This window comes from Myxocyprinus asiaticus, chromosome 3, assembly GCF_019703515.2.
Source record: "Myxocyprinus asiaticus isolate MX2 ecotype Aquarium Trade chromosome 3, UBuf_Myxa_2, whole genome shotgun sequence".
NCBI lineage: Eukaryota > Metazoa > Chordata > Actinopteri > Cypriniformes > Catostomidae > Myxocyprinus > Myxocyprinus asiaticus.
The window spans coordinates 2,894,024-2,911,905 of record NC_059346.1 but is presented as its reverse complement, the minus strand read 5'-3'; the positions used below and the strand labels follow the sequence as shown (position 1 = coordinate 2,911,905).

The following is a 17,882-nucleotide window of genomic DNA, read 5'->3' as shown; positions in this document are numbered from 1 at the left end:
TGCCAAATTGATCATTTGGGGCGAGAAGATCACTTGCCATTATATCAAACACAGTTGAAAGCTATTTGATTCATTAAATTAAGCTTAACATTGTCTTTGTGTTTGTTTTTGAGTTGCCACAGTATGCAATAGATTGGCATGTCTTAAGGTCAATATTAGGTCAAAAATGGCAAAAAAGAAACAGCTTTCTCTAGAAACTCCTCAGTCGATCATTGTTTTGAGGAATGAAGGCTATACAATGCTTTGAAAGATTTCATCAAAGATGTACACTACAGTCTTCAAAGACAAAGGACAACTGGCTCTAACAAGGACAGAAAGAGATGTGGAAGACCAGATGTACAACTAAACAAGAGGATAAGTACATCAGAGTCTCTAGTTTGAGAAATAGACGCCTCACATGTCCTCAGCTGACAGCTTCATTGAATTCTACCCGCTCAACACCAGTTTCATGTACAACAGTAAAGAGAAGACTCAGGGGTGCAGGCCTTATGGGAAGAATTGCAAAGAAAAAGCCACTTTTGAAACAGAAAAACAAAAAGAAAAGGTTAGAGTGGGCAAAGAAACACAGACATTGGACAACAGATAATTGGAAAAGAGTGTTATGGATCTTAACCCCATTGAGCTTTTGTGGGATCAGCTAGACTGTACAGTCACATCTATGGCAAGTGCTACAGGAAGTGTGGGGTGAAATGTCACCTGAGTATCTGGACAAACTGACAGCTAGAATGCCAAGGATCTGCAAAGCTGTCATCGCTGCACGTGGAGGATTTTTTGATGAGAACTCTTTGAAGTAGTTTAAGAAGTTCTGAACATTTCTTTAAATTGTAATGGTAAATTTTCACATTATTAATGTCCTGACTATACATTGTGATCAGCTGAATGCCACTGTGGTGAATAAAAGTACCAATATCTTTCCATAAGAGCAAAATCTGTACATTATTCCAAACTTTTGGCCGCCAGTGTAAATATCATTTTGCAAAAATGATTCTGTGAGACCAGGTTGCTAAAACAGGAATGAGAAATGGATGATTTGGACACAGAAGAATTGAGATGGCAAGAGGGAGGAGGGTAAACTGTGTTAGAAGTGCTCCCGTGGGATGCTGGGAGGAGGGAGAAATGAATGGAAGGATGAAAAGAAAGGTAGAATTTGATTCATGCTTGATTGAATTCGTGGGAGGGTTGTGCTGCCTTTATATTGTCCGTCCCCTTGCTCCCGACCGACTCGTGACTTCCTTTCAAAAATCAAAAATGCCCTCTCCAGCCCTGCGGGGGGCAGCCAGAGTTCAGACACTGTCTGATATTTAAATGCTCTTGTAGAGGGCATCCAAATTATTATCCTGCCTCACATGTAAGGACATGCCAGCTTGGCTCTACACCCATTATTTTTTGCTACACCTACTAAAACCTACTAATTTGGGAATGTTTTCTCTGTTGAAGTGACACTTTACTGCTTTCTGAACACCCGTAATTGTTAATAGTTGTTCTTTTCTGCTTAGATCACACCACAGTCATTGTAACATTTGCATTAGATAAACAACTACATTTACAAGCTTGTTAGAGTATGATTAAATTGTGCAGTAGCTCAACTGAAAGAACGTTGCACTTGCGATGCAAAGGACCGGGGTACGAGTCCTGAAGAGCACGCGAGTCGACGTGCGAGTCAACGTGTGAGTCGATAGTTTTATCTAAAAGCTTTGAAGTGTATTTAAAGACACTTTAATGTAGTGCCTCAGGCTCTCTCTCTCTTCCTCTTTTCACATAGTTTTCAGTTTTCTATTAATCTTCCTTGCCTCACAAAAAAATTGTTAAAATTGTTACAATGTTGCATTTTCTTCTTGGTTCCGTTAGCTTTCACAAGGCAACATTTCAAAACGGACCAACACTGTGGTAATAAAAGTCACATGTGAGCAAACTGTCCCCTCATTGGTCAGAATTTTTGTGCTTGTTCCAGGATTTAGCTCATACATCAATATACCTGTTAAAATGATTGTCAACGGGTACAAATCATCGACTATTGTTTGCACGGTTTTGCAAAATTTCGCTGCATTGTACAGAATGTGTGTTCCAGTCAGAGGTTGCGCTGCAAATAAACATTATCTGTCTCTCGAATGGATATGAGTTGTAAAATTTGCGTCATGGTTATTTTTATCCATTGTTGGTTGCTTTTGCGTTATATCTGCATTGTAAAGTACTCTCTCTCTTTCTCTGCAGAATGAGTAAAGCCACGTAAAGATGGTTTTTATCTGTCAAAAAGTTGCTAATGCCGTCCTACCTGTGTCTATTCTGCCACTATCCAAAAGAGAGAAGTGATCATACTAAAATGACCTCAGGAATTATTAAACGACTCCTATTTCATTACAGTGACATGCCGACCTACATATTTCTTTGCCGCAGATCCATCAGGTATACTCATGGTTTTTATAGGGAAATTGTTTGATTTGTTGATTCGTGGGGTCGGTTTGCATTCTCACCGCAAGGGAATCAATCCAGAGTTTTTTTGCAACTGGACCGAGATGACCTCGTCCAGGTGGTCACGGACCGATTGTTTTTGGTGTGGATCCAACTGCGATTTGCTGTGTTTATTTGTACCTAAATGAACCGAACTATGGGAGAAAACACACCATGTTCTTAAATAGGGGTGGGAGATATGACCAAAATCGTATATCACGATAAAAATAATTTTATATTATGATGATGATATATATCGCAATATAGTACTTTGTTTTTTTTCTCTCTAGAAAATCAATTAAAAAATTAAAATTAAAAAGCCATATTGGAAGTTCAGTGGTCAAAAACGGTGGAACCCCTGTATATAGTTGTTAACATGTAAAGTGATAAATGAGTTTTGCATTACTGTAATGCATCCAGATGTTTTACTTTTAATTCTCATTATTCTCAATAATAAGATATGTAATATTTCTTATTGTACTGTATTACAGAACAGAAACACTATACTACATTTTATTTAAATCAGAATAAATTAGAGTTAGTACAACAACATGATGGATAAATGGGTTAGGGTTCAAATCTATGATAATATTATTAATTATTTTAAATAATCATTATTTATTTTATATTTCAGTAATGACAGCAAGATTTCTTTTTGCATTAATGACAGTTGGGAGGAAAATATGATACATTTTCAGTGAAAATAAAATATGTATGTCCTAAAAAAAGGCATCATTTTCTTTAAGCCAAATATAATTTCCTATATTTTTCATTTTGATTTTGGGCTGAAATATGTTCTTGACAGGTTTCAACCAAAATCTTTTTATTTAAAAAGAGCAAAATCCCTTTTTTGGTTTGATACGACCCCTGTTAAACTTCTTACAAATCTTTTTGTGCATGTATGTAATTTCAACTATTTTAAAAGATCAATAATATCAGAATGGAGGAAACTCTCTGGGAGCATGGTCAATAATGTTATCTGATTAATAGTCCTGAGCTTGAATATACCTCTGAGAGCTGTTAGAGTGTGTGTGTGTGTGTGTGTGTGTGTTTGGAAGAAGAGTAGATGTGTCTTTATTGATCTGGATTCTCTTCTCTTTTTCCACACTGAGTTTCTACACTGGAACATTATGAGATAATGGAGTAGGCGCTACTTCAGTCTGACATGACAGAACTGCTCTTTTTTTTTTTTACGAATTTCTTTCAGATAGCCCTTGAATGAATTTGAGAGGTTGTCCATGGAGCAGTTTAATGCAAAGCACAAATAACCAAAATAAAACCGATTAGCCAAGCGTTTGTTAATTTTCCTCTTGAGGTGTCTTCTTTAAATAGGGCACACTCAGTTTAGTTTACATCAGAACTGATGTGTCGTTTGATATCTAAACAGTATTTAAGGTCATATTGAATTTCTGCTCATTGTTATAGGCAATTTCATGCTATTTTCAGCCTGTGCTGTGAGATAGTAAATGACAGACAATCATTACTCAAGATATTACATGGGTCTATCTTTTCAACGTGACATGTTTCATGTTGACTTTGAATAAAAGCAGCGAAACTCTGATAAACTGTGAATTATAACTCAGCTGACTTCATATGTGAGAGGTGAATTATTTTGAAAAAATAAGAGTAAAAGGAGGGATTTGTGCTGTCAGCCAAAGAGCAAAGTCATTTCAGAAGCAGAGCAAGTTATTACATGTTGATGAAAAAATTATGAAAACCAATATTTTTGTATTTGGAATAACATGCAATTATTTGTGTACAATTAGATCAGGAATGTGTCTTCCTTTCCATTCACTTCCATTGTAAGTGCCGCACTGTAACCTAGATCTTTGCTTTTTTAAAGAAAAGGAGGGACGAGTCAAAATTATTTTTTTGGGGCAATCAACATTATGCCACAAATGCTGTCGACTGAGCTTCACCCTTTAAGCTCTGAAGGTGTTTTTAAAGATTTCCTGTTTCAGTGGCATACCCAAAATTAAAGGCTTATAACAAAAAAAAACAAAAAAAAAAAAAAACAATATCTTCAGCCAAAAATGAACTTTTTTTCTTATTTTTTATGATTTGACATTATATATCTCTTGGTGTAAATAAGGTGGCTCCGAAAATCTGCATTTGTTTTGTTCCCAGTCGTGTCAACTGTAACTAAGTAACATTTGGTGTTGATATGACAAAGCAATCAAAAGTTATAGCATTACAAAAATAATTTATCCTAGTGTCCAAAAATGTCTCCAAACAAATAATTACACATGCAAACACAACAATGACTAAAGGTTTGCATAGCATGCAGATGTGATTTTAGTAATGAGATTTCACAGAATGAGTTTCATTCTGTGTCATTTGAGTCATCATTGAGTCTGTGTCATTACTTGGTGCCATCTCCTGGTGGACATATGTTATTAGAGTGAATGATCCTCTCTGCCCATATTTGGATGACTTCCACCTCTGGTTGCAGCGATCTGAATCTTAATATGATTGGTTTAGTGTTCCATGATGCTGGGCAACATAATTTCTGATAAAGTCATCTGATCCAGGAGTGTGCACATTGTGCTTCATGTGGATTATCTAATGATCTATGCATCCGATTACATTTTGTGTGGGCTCGTTTTAATGGGAATCCCCTCCTCTAAGTAATGGTGTGCGATTTTATGTTCCATTAATTTTTCGTGAATTTATAAGCAAAAACGCAGCATATAAGCAACACCTGTTTACTTGTAACATGTATGTCAAAGACATATACTTGGCTATTACTCGCTATATTTTTGTGTGAGTAAAACACATATGCTGGTTGTATTCTACTCTTTGATAGCTTTTCAACAACATATGACGCATGGCTATTTGATCAGTTTGATGTTTTTACCTATTGCAATAATATGTACAGTGCAACATTATTAATAAGTTATCAAAATGTACACTTCTGATTTGTCTGCAAACTTCAAAGCACTTGTTCAGTTTTGGTCATAATGCCTACATGCATTGTATAGTAGAGCTTCTAAGCTTTCAAACGATACCTACAGTGATGTGAAAAAATATTTGCCCCCATCCTGATTTCTTCTGTTTTTGTGTATATCTCATACTAAATTGTTTCCAGAAATTCAAACAAAATCTACTACATACACCAAAGGCAATCTGAGTAAACACAAAATACAGTTTTTAAATGATAATGTTATTTATTGAAGCAAAAAATTTATCCAATACCAACTGGGCCTGTGTGGAAAAATATTTGTCCCCTTAGTTACTAAATCCCCAAATCTATGAAACTGCATTCATAATGGGGTTCAGCTGGACTAGACACACGCAGGCCTGATTACTGCCAGCCCTGTTCAATCAAATCAACACCTAAAGAGAACTTGTTCAACAGCATGAATTTGGCTGAAAGGTCTCACCCAGTAGCACACTATGCCAAAGTTGAAAGAAATTCCAGAAAGGATGAGGAAAAAGGTGATTGAAATACATCAGTCTGGGAAGGGTTACAAATCTATTTCAAAGGCTCTGGGACTCCAAAGAACCACAGTGAGAGCCATTATCTCCAAATGGAGAACACTTGGCACAGTAGTGAACCTTCCCAGAAGTGGCCGACCTTCCAAAATTCCTCCAAGAGCACAGAGACGACTCATCCAGGAAGTCACAAAAAAGCCAAGGACAATATCCAAGGAACTGCAGGCCTCTCTCGCATCAATAAAGGTCACTGTTCATGACTCCATTATCAGAAAGACACTGGGCAAAAATGCCATCCATGGAAGAGTGGCGAGGAGAAAACCCCTGATAACCCAGAAGAACATTAAGGCTTGTCTGAATTTTGCCAAAACACACGATGATCCTCAAACCTGTTGGGAGAATGTTCTGTGGACTGAGGAGTTGAAAGTGGAACTGTTTGGGAGAAAGTGGTCCCGTTATATCTGGCATAAATCAAACACAGAATTCCACAAAAAGAACATCATACCTACGGTCAAGCATGGTGGTGGTAGTGTGATGGTGTGGGGATGCTTTGCTGCTTCAGGGCGACTTGCAATAATTGAGGGAAACATGAATTCTGCTCTCTACCAGAAAGTCCTAAAGGAGAACGTCCGGTCATCAGTCCGTGAGTTGAAGCTCAAGCGCAACTGGATTATGCAGCATAAAGCATAAGAGTAAGTCAACCTCTGAATGGCTCAAAAGAAGCTAAATTAAAGTTTTGGAGTGGCCTAGTCAAAGTCCTGACTTGAACTCGATTGAGATGCTGTGGCAGGACCTTAAACGGGCAGTTCATGCTCGAAAACCCTCCAATGTGTCTGAACTAAAGCAGTTCTGGAAAGAAGAGTGGGACAAAATTCCCCCGCAGCGTTGTGAAAGACTGATCTCCAGTTATCAGAAGTGTTCGGGTGCAGTTGTTGCTGCTAAAGGTGGCACAACCAGCTATTAAGTTTAAGGGGGCAGTTAGTTTTTCAAATGGGTGATACAGGTGTTGGATAACGTTTCTGCTTCAATAAAAAATATGTGTGTATATATATATATATATATATATATATATTTGAAAACTGTATTTTGTGTTTACTCAGGTTGCCTTGCTATATCTCGTTTTAAGATCTAAAACAATTTAGTATGAAAAATACACAAAAACATAAGAAATCAGGATATACTTTTTCACAGCACTGTTTTTTGTGTTGGTGAAGACTGTAGTTATTAATATTTTGATGCAGATGGGGATTCAGCTCCTGCTTGGTTATAAACAGACTATATTTTGGGATACGAGTTACCTGTTTACTGTTATTAGTTGACATCGTAAAGTCGAGCTATGATTTTCAGGCAGTGTACTTGTGTGTTTGTTTTAATAGTGTGATTTGTGCGTATGCCTCTCTGTGTGGTTGTGAGTTCTTACTGTCAAGTAATATGATGCGGCGGTTCTGCTGCAGAGCTCAATGCAACCGCAGTGACCTATATTTCTCCTGCTTAATAATCCCAAGAAAAGTGGAGCAGTTCTTTACAGCTCCCGGCTTTCATCCAGGTGTGTGTGTGTGTGTGTGTGTTATTTTTACCCTCTCTTCTTCTGCTGTCCTGTCAATCAAAACTCTGTGCTGCCACGCATTTGCAGTCTTGCAGTGAAACGTGTCAATCAAAGCTCAGCGTGCTCCACCTCTCTCTCTCTCCACCACACACGATGGACCACTGTACCCCTCCATCCCTGCTCCAGATACCCCTCAGTGGGGCTTTTGGGACTTTGAGAGCTGAACTGTCAGCAAAGATTTTAGCGCGCCCTGACCACACACCCCTGATGCTCTGATGTGCTTTAAAATGGCTTTTGCCTGCTGAATTTTGATTCCACACTAATCAACTGCATCTGTGTCCTGTTTGGGAATGCGCTGGACAAGAGTTAAAGGAAAATTGGAATCCAAACATCTCTTTCCATATTGCTTTAAAAGCAGCACCAGAGCGTAAACAAAGAGAATTCTGAAGAACATGTCCGGATTCTGATCAAAGGTCATATTTCACCCAAAAATCAAAGCAAATAAATAAATAAATAAAATAATAATAATAAGAAGATGAAATTAAAGGTAATAGTTTACATTAAGGTTGTATTTGCATTAGTTATCATGAACATTTATTTATCTTGGTTTATTATAATTTATGAAAATACAGTGGTTCATTGCAAATTCATGCTAGCTCATATTGATTAACTTATGTTAATGTATACAACCTTTATTTTTAAAAGTATGTTAGTATGTTGAAATTAACATTAAGTGAATGTGGCCGATTTTTGGAGGGTTTAAAAGGCATAAATGTGAAGCTTATAATTTTATAAAAGTGCTAACATTAATTCCTCTGTTATAATTGTATAGTTGTAAAAACATTTGTTGCATGATACTAATGCATTTGCAAATGTTAACAAATCCAACCTTTTTGTAAAGTGTTACCAACTAAATTAATAGGTCCTTTTAAGGTATTCTGCATTGTTAGTTCATTGTAACCTAATGTAGTTCAGTAATGTTAAATATTTTTCTCCAAAACGCATTGATCATAATTATTGGCACTCTTGTATTCAATACTTTTTGCAACCTCCCTTTGCCATGATAACAGCTCTGAATCTTCTCCTATAATACATAATGGGGTTGGGGGGAACATGACAAGGGATCTGAGACCATTCATCCATACAGAATCTCTCCAGATCCTTCAAATTCAGAGGTCCATGTTGGTGGACTCTCCTCTTCACACAGGTTTTCTATGGGGTGCAGGTCAGGGGACTGGGATGTCCATGGCAGAACCTTGATTTTGTGGTCAGTGAACCATTTTTGTGTTGATTTTGATGTTTGTTTTGGATCATTGTCCTGCTGGAAGATCCAACCACAGCCCATTTGAAGCTTTCTGGAAGAGGCAGTCAGGTTTTGATTTTTTTATCTGTTGGTACATGATAGAGTCCATGATGCCATATATCCGAACAAGATATCCAGGTGCTCTGGCATAAAAACAGCCCCACAACATTAAAGATGCAGCACCATATTTAACCATGGACATTGGTACTTCTACATCTCTGTGTTTGCTGCCAAAAAGCTCTTTTTTTGTTTTGTTTCATCTGACCATAAAACCCAGTCACATTTGAAGTTCCAGTAGTGTCTGGCAAAATGAAGATGTTTGAGTTTGTTGTTGGATGAGAGCAGAGGCTGTTTTCTTGAAACCCTCCCAAACATCTTGTGGTGATGTCGGTGACATCTGATTGTAGTTTTGGAGACTTTCTGACCCCAAGACCTGACTAATTCATGCAATTCTCCAGCTGCGATCCTTGAAGATTCTTTGGCCACTTGAACCATCCTCCTCACCCTGCGTGGAGACAATATAGACACACGTCCTCTTCCAGGCCGATTCTTAAGATCTCCAGTTGATTGGCACTTCTTAATTATTGCCCTGATGGTGGAAATGGGTATTTTCAATGCTTTAGCTTTTTTCTTTTAGCCATTTCCCATTTTGTGAAGCTCAACAACCTTTTGCCACACATCAGAACTATATTCTTTGGTCTATCCCAATGTGATTGATGATTAAGGGAATTTGGCCGGTGTGTTACCTCATATTTATACCCCTGTGAAACAGGAAGTCATGGCTGAACAATTTCATGTTCCTAGCCACCCAGATGCACAATGCATAATTTAAAATATGAATGGGAATATACTTTAGATATATTTTACTCATAAGAATTTCTAGGGGTGCCAATAATTGTGGCAAACATGTTTTGGAGAAAAATATTTATTTAATTATTAAAGGTTAGAGTTTTGTGAATATTTTGAATGAAAGATCAGAAGGATAAACAATAAAGACATTTTTCACAGCCTTCTTTGCTCATATTTACCAAGGGTGCCAATATTTTTGGCCACAACTGTGTGTGTGTGTGTGTGTGTGTGTGTGTGTGTGTGTGTGTATATATATATATATAATATTTAAATTGGAAAGTACATTTGCAAAGTACAGTTGTAAGGATATATCATGGTTGTATTTGTTGTTGTACTGAATTTAATTCATGCTGATGTTGATGAGAAAAAAATGGCTGTGTTTGGACTGGATTATTAGATTGTTATTATTTTTTTTTTTTTCATTAATGAGATTTTCAGAGTAAATGTGTTTCTTCAAAATCATTAAAGGGATAGTTCACCCAAAAATGAAATCCCAGAAGTGTTTTACTTTCTTCTGCAGAACACAAACGAATATCTCAGCTCTGTTGGTCCACAATGCAAGTCAACAGGGTCCAAAACTTTGAAGCTCAAAAAAGCATATAAAGGTAGCATAAAAGTAATCCATGAGACTCCAGTGGTTTTATCCATGTCTTCTGAAGTGATATGATGGGTGTGGGTGAGAAAGATCAATATTTAAGTCCTTTTTACTATAAATTCTCCTCCCTGCCCAGTAAGTGGTGACATGCACAAGTCATGTGATTCTTCAAAAACAAAAGAAGAACTCCTAAGAAGAGAGAAGTGTGCTTAGGATGGCTGTTTGAAAGTGGAGATTTAAAGTAAAAAAGGACTTAAATATGGATCTGTTTCTCACCCTTTCCCATGATATCGCTTCTGACACCCACACTTATCATATATCTTCTGAAGACATGGATTAAACCACTGGAGTCTTATGGATTACTTTTATGCTGCCTTTATGTGCTTTTTGAACTTCAACATTTTGGACCATTGTATGGCCCTACAGAGCAGAAATATTCTTCTAAAAATCTTCATTTGTGTTCAGCAGAGTCATACACATCTGGGATGGCATGAGAGTGAGTAAATGAAAGAGAATTTTTATTTTTGGATGAATTGCAATCTTTATCATTAAATTCTTTGCAATTCATATCGCTAGGTAGTTGAGGATAACCTACCAATGGGGAGCTGCCCTAATCCAAACACACACACTCATTAAACGCCATTAAAGCTCTTCTCATTTATGGAGAATTCACACAGCTAATACTTTTCAGAACGGATCAAAGAGCTCACAGCATTATTTATTTATTTACACACCACATCAGAATGCAGACAAATTAATATTAATGATGCCCTTCTGTGATATATCTTTATGCATCCCCAGTAAGCACCAACACATTTTTTTATCATTTGTCTTCTGTGCAGAGATTCCAGACGGCTAAAATGTCTGACGTGATGTTTTTGTTTAGCAAAAGTGTCATGCTTGATGGACTGAAAATGCTTTGAACAGCACAAGTAAATGAAATTGTGCACTGGCTTGATATATCAGGCAAAAATGCAGAGCACACGACAGCTTCAGTCGCTATTCACTTTCATTGCATCTTTTTCCATACAAAGAAAGTGAATGGTGACTGTGACTTTTTTTTTATTTTTTTTTATAACCTTTTCTTCCCAATTTGGAATGCCCAATTTCCACTACTTAGTAGCTCCTCGTGGTGGCGCGGTTACTCACCTCAATCCGGGTGGCGGAGGACAAGTCTCAGTTGCCTCCGCTTCTGAGACCATCAATCCGCGCCTCTTATCACGTGACTCGTTGTGCATGACACCGCGGAGACTCACAGCATGTGGAGGGTCATGCTACCCTCCGCAATCCATGCACAACTTACCACGCGCCACATTGAGAGCGAGAACCACTAATCACGACCACGAGGAGGTTACCCCATGTGACTCTACCCTCCCTAGCAACTGGGCCAATTTGGTTGCTTAGGAGACCTGGCTGGAGTCACTCAGCACACCCTGGATTCGAACTCGCGACTCCAGGGGTGTCAGCGTCAATACCCGCTGAGCTATCCAGGCCCCCATGGTTACTGTGACTTAACATTTTGCCTCACATCCACTGTTGCATTCCACAGAAGAATTAAAGTCATACGGGTTTAGAACAACATGAGTGTGAGTAAATGATGGTGATATTTTCATTTTCGGGTGAACTATCCCTTTAAGAAAGTTAATGGGCTTCATTTTGATTTTAAACACATGCACAAGCCCACATTTCAGAGTAGCTTTTGATTTCGGTTCTCAAACGCTGTTGTCTTTTAGAGGCTGTCCTGCTATTCAGGCCGTCAGACTCTGTAAATGTACTTAAAGGGTGTGTGAGCATCATTGTTTGTGATTTGAATGGGTCGTTGGGCACTCATGACTTTGTGAAATGATACCGGAGCTCTGTTTGACTTTCACCACAAAAGCGTTTGATGTCACAAACAGAAACCATGCACGTGTCTTTCCAAGCTTTAATTTCTCTTCCTGATGTTCAGAACACATTTTAGGTCGAATCAGCCAGCAGATAGTTTAGCTGTAGTGAGGACCTTTTTGTTTTAAAGAAATATTCCAAGTTCAGCAGTTAAAGTTAAGCTCAATTGACAGCATTTGTGGTATAATGCTGATTACTACAAAAATTATTTTAGACTCGATCTAGGTAATAGTGAGATGCTTCCATTAGAAGTGAATGGAGCCAAAATGTTCAAATACTCGCTGTTTTAAAAGTATAGGCCACAAGACATAAACAATGAGCCCATTTACACCAATGTGCTGATTACTCTCTAAAATCAGCTTGTTTAAAAATCTGACAAAGCAATAAACCTGTGTTTACATGATTTTTAAAATAATCAAGTTATTCTCTGCTTTTGATGTCTATCCGTGATGAGGCATGCGCTCAGCATGTGCGCACATTGGATGAGCCAGTAAGAACACCGGGTAAGTCACTCTCATTCACTTTATTCCTGATCTCTGACCCCAACAGACACCACTAATATCCTTTCTGAGCAAGAAGACCTTGGTGAACACACACACACACTAATACATGTAAATAGAGTGTCTTCAGAAGGCAGAGATGAATGAAAATTGGGAAGCCGGTGACAAGCCGTGACCTCTGAATAATGCGCACTGACTCTTACCGTCCTTGGACATTTATTCCTGGTTTTAGTGTCAAGGTCTCACAGCAGCTGCGAAGTCCTTGAGTATATTTGGAATAGCGTTCTACTATTTCCTCAGTATGTATTACCTTGGATGTAAATACCTGGATTACACACTACTTTTGCTCAAATGTGCAGTATACAACAGAGCACACTGTGCCACAATGCAATGTACTAAACTTTACCTTCCATTTACAATATGGCGAATGAACAGGAAAAGATATCGGTAACGCTTACTATGAAGCCGATATTTATAATGCTTTGTAAAGCAGTGTTTTCCAACCACTATGCCGCGGCACACTAGTGTGCTGTGAAAGATTGTCAGGTGTGCCGTGGGAAATGATCAAATTCCACAAAATAAATAAATGCAGTTTTTTCTGGAATATAAGTCGCAGATTTTTTCATCATCTAAAAGGTCCTGCGACTTACAGTCTGAAGCGATTTATATACATAATTTATACATAACAGATGATAACATAGATTGGCATATATATGGTTAGAAGCGTTTTAAAATCGCCAATTCAGAATAGTTTGCCTTTACAAAGTATTTTATGCAACCAGTTTAAATATTTTGTCCATCATAACATTATTGTTCTAACAAACTCTAGTCCGCTGTGGCGTTGCAAGTATTAATTTGCAAGAACAAATCTATAAATTGGAAAAGACGCAAATTTGTTAGTTTTTCATTACCCAATTAGCGCTTTTGTCACCTGTGACCTCATTATACAGTGTACCTAGGTTACTTGCGTTTTTTGCATAGCCGAATTTCAAACATTACGAGCAAACACGCTACTAAGACAGTCAGAAAGCATGGACACGTTCTTGAAAACTAGTGACGATGATTATCTGGGATAGTGGTGTGCAGTGGGATTTTTTTTAATCATAAAAGTGTGCCGTGGCAGAAAAAGTTTGGGAAACACTGTTGTAAAGGCATTATAATGCATTAGTAATGTCTCATAATACACCTTATAATATGTTATCACTTTTCATAAATTATTGTAACCACAGTTATATACATTATTATATTACCTATTCATAGTTATACCTTAGAGTATTTTGCATTATTATAACACAAGCAACATCCAATTTTATCTGCAGAATAAAACATTATAGCATATATTAACACAAAGCATTATAAATATAGGCTTCATAGATAGTGTTACCGTTCTTGTATTACTTTTTAAGAAGCCCCCTCCCTAATATTTAGTCCTCACTATACACTACACAAAAATACTAAACAGAATTGCATTCGCCATTAAAATCATTCAGCTCCGGTATATGGATTTGTACGCCCTTAACATATGAGACACAATGCACACATGTTTCATAATGTAACATCAGCAGACATATTAGTCTGCTCTCCCATGGCTAATAAAAGGTCATTGGTGTGTAACAGGGTGTTATTGAAGAAGACCTGTCATTAATCTAGTCTGTTTTGACTGCAGTGAGATCACGTGTTTGTTAATAACAGGACACCGATGCAGAAATGTACTGGTGTTTTCTCTCACCTCAAACTCATGGTAATTTGTAGGCATTTTTTTGTTTTGTTTTAGTCATAGTTTTAGTCTTATGACAAAAATGCCCTTTAAATATAGTCAATATTTCGTCATGGCATATTGATTAATTTGAGTCATTTTAGTCATTTAAAATGGCGTATCATTTTAGTCAATGGAAATAGCATATTTTACTTGATGATAATGTGCAAAATGATAAAAACTGTAAAAGACCAAACTTTATATCAAATACTCAAACATTTGTAAAAATGTATAAACATTTACATACAAAATACAACTGTCCTTTATTCAGACTGAGCATGTTTACATGCACACCAATACGCTGATTACTCCCAAAAATCAGCTTATTTAAAAAATCTGACAGAGCAAGAAATGTGTTTGCATGAGATTTGATATAATTGCGTTATTCTATGCTTTTGACATCAAACCGTGAAGAGACATGCACTCAACGTGCACACATTGGATAAGCCGTTGAGAACGTCGGTAAAGGTGTTTACATGCCACGCAAAATTACCGTGATGGGCAAAAATCTACCTGTGTCAACCGGTTTATTCTTACACCGTTTTAGACCTTACACCGATAAAGGAACGCCGTTTATTGCGTTTACATGACCACACGCATTGTTGGCTTATTAAGCATAATCAGTGTAAGAACGTGCATATAAACGCACTCACAGTGAAATCGAAAACAGTAGGTTGACTTTTCTTTAGCTACAATCACATTGCATCCGAATATCCATACTTCTCTAGTATATAGTATGCCAAAAGCAGTATGCCAATATAGTAGTATGTCCGACTCCACAGTATTCATGAAGCAATAATCGAGAAATACCTGGATGACCTACTATTTCCGGCGAGATCCCATAATCTCTCAGGAGCTTAGGCGACGTCACGTTCAAAATGCTGGATTTAAAGGAACGGCGGTGAATCGCGAGTCGGATGGCTCTTCTCAACTGTAAGTGCTATATATACCAAGATAACTGTTCCTTGTGCTTAAATGGTGCTTGTTTAACAAAACCAGAGCAGATGGTTTTCGCGGTTGTGGTTCATACATCATATATTCAGGTCACGAGATGATGCCAACATCCCTGGATGAAGTATGTCCGAAATGTATTCATGCTACTCGCATGCCTACCTAAAGAACGTACTGTTTTGCTGGCAGATAAGTGCGTCCTTCATCAAATACAGTACATACTGTGGCAGTACGCGGTTTCAGATGCAGTTTCGGTCTGTGCTAACCGAAATGTGAAACACTGCCCCCAGTGGCCAAAATGGTGAGTAGTTGTTGGGCGCACGGGTACGTGCGAGCTCCATTTTCTGGGTGAAATGTCTATGGAGGGGCAACAAAAGCGAGTTATAAAGTGAGTTGTTTTCAGCTGTAAAGGCTGTAATACAGTGAAGAGGAATGCATATTTTATAAGCTGTTCACCGAACCCAGTTTTGTTTTGACATTGGCCTAATTGCATTTTTAGCCTGCATTGCAACAAATTGCAACAAAATATATTATTGTATAGTCATTTATAATGCCACTATATTTTCCTTGCTTATTTTTATTATAATATTAACACTTATAATCAACCAACAACAACCATTATTTATTTTTTTATGATACTGGTACAATTATTTTTATGTTTACGTACATGTCCGATAACCAATATGCAGAACCGATATAGCTTTATTTATGTAATGTTTGCACAATGCAGTGCTGCATGAAAGTGAAAACCGTAAAAATTGCAACAAAGTGTATTATTGTGTAATCATTTACTATACCACTATATTTTCCTTGCTTATTTTTATTTTTATTATAATATTAATATTCAGAAATCAACCTATATTGATTTTTTTACAGCTGATACCGATTATTATGATGATATGTCCAATAACTGATATGCAGAACCAATTTCTTTTTATTTGTCTTTTTTGCACAATGCAGTGCTGCATGAATGTGAAAAATTTTAACAAAGTTTATTATTGTGTAATCATTAGAGCTGTCAGAATTAACGTGTTAATGCATGCGATTAATTTGAAAAGTTTAACATGTAAATTTTTCTTAATTGCGATTAACTCATTTACCGTTAACACAGCATAAACACTGGTGTGAAGGGTGGAACCTTTGTAATGTGTCCGCCCGGTTTCATTACACTGACAAATGGAGCTCTTAACAATATTTGATGTACAGAACAATCCCAGATGGGACTTGTGATAGAAATCAAGTATTTTTCAGCGTATGTAAGGCACATTTTAATTACCATAGAAGCACACCAAGTCTACTATCACTGCGTTTTGGTGATACAACTATCACCAAAATGCAGAATGAGAAGTTTTTGTTTGCAAGCACTTTTAATGGTAAGTTCAAAGCGGCGCACGACGCTGGCATTGCCGCCCTGACACGAATCATGAACACAGCTACATGATTGCTGTAACAAAGCGGATAGCCACAGTCTATCAGTAGATTAATATTGTGGAGGATTTAATGCCCATTGCAATGAATTTGCAACCAATGTGGAGACTAGTTCTTTCAATTAGTCAAACTCCCACTTAGACTTTGGGAAACGTTTAATGTTACTTGAATTGGTGATATTTTAGTACATTTCTATCTTTATACTGCAGAAGGTTTTGTTTGGAAAATGTTAATAAAGCATTATGTTGCTACATATTGTTTTGTTTTCTTTCCTAAGATTGAAATACATTAATTTTGACAAGAAAAGAAGTATATATAGTGTCAAATTTCAGCACTTTTAAAATCTGCGATTAATCGCAATTAACTACAAAAAATTATGCGATTAATCGCGATTTTAAAAAAAAATATCGACTGACAGCACTAGTAATCATCTATTATATCACTATATTTTCCTTGCTTATTATTATTTTTATTATAAAATTAATATTAAGAGATTTGACCAATATTTTTCTTTACTACTTACACCGATAATTTTTCTTTACTTGTCCAATAACCGATTTGCAGAAGCTTTATTTATGCATTTTTGCACAATATTAAACCAAAAAAGTTAAGCTACAAAAAGAAAACTATAATAGTATAAGCCTATGAATATGTTTAAAACAATAATACAAGTTATGCCATATATATATATATATATATATATATATACACACACACACACACATATTTTAGATCACAAAACATATTTACATAAATATAATGGTCCATTTTTATATGGTTTATAAGGTATTATTTATAAGGCTGTGTGATAGCCCAGTAGTTCACTGTAATAATTGTACGCTACAAAAGTAAAAACTGTAAATATGTCACCGCAATCACAGAGTCCAGCTGTTTTCCTGCTGTGCTCACAGTATAATTGTTTTAGGCACTTAGGTGCATTTCTAACACCCACCAGATTTACACCATTTATCTGTAAATTTGAGGTTAAAAAAGTTATAACCGTTTAAGTAGAAAAGTGTTTATTTCGATTAAGAACATCAGTAAAACTGATCATCGATAAATCTCTATTAATATTACTACATTGAATATTAGTATATGAGTGTCATCATGATACTTAAGCTGGATGATGTGATGTAGAGAAGAGTGATAGCCCTAGAAAAGATTGCTGCAAAGGGGTTCAGACAGCA

At 36.8% G+C, this 17,882-nt stretch overlaps 1 protein-coding gene and 1 long non-coding RNA gene across 2 annotated transcripts in view; one reads left to right on the top strand and one right to left on the bottom strand.

Annotated features, from left to right (window-relative positions):
* Positions 1-17,882, top strand: part of LOC127423090 (peripheral-type benzodiazepine receptor-associated protein 1-like) — a 174,633-nt gene that overhangs the window by 35,894 nt on the left and 120,857 nt on the right. The window lies entirely within an intron of this gene.
* Positions 1-17,882, bottom strand: part of LOC127423843 (uncharacterized) — a 149,627-nt gene that overhangs the window by 16,251 nt on the left and 115,494 nt on the right. The gene's annotated exons all lie outside the window — the stretch shown is intronic.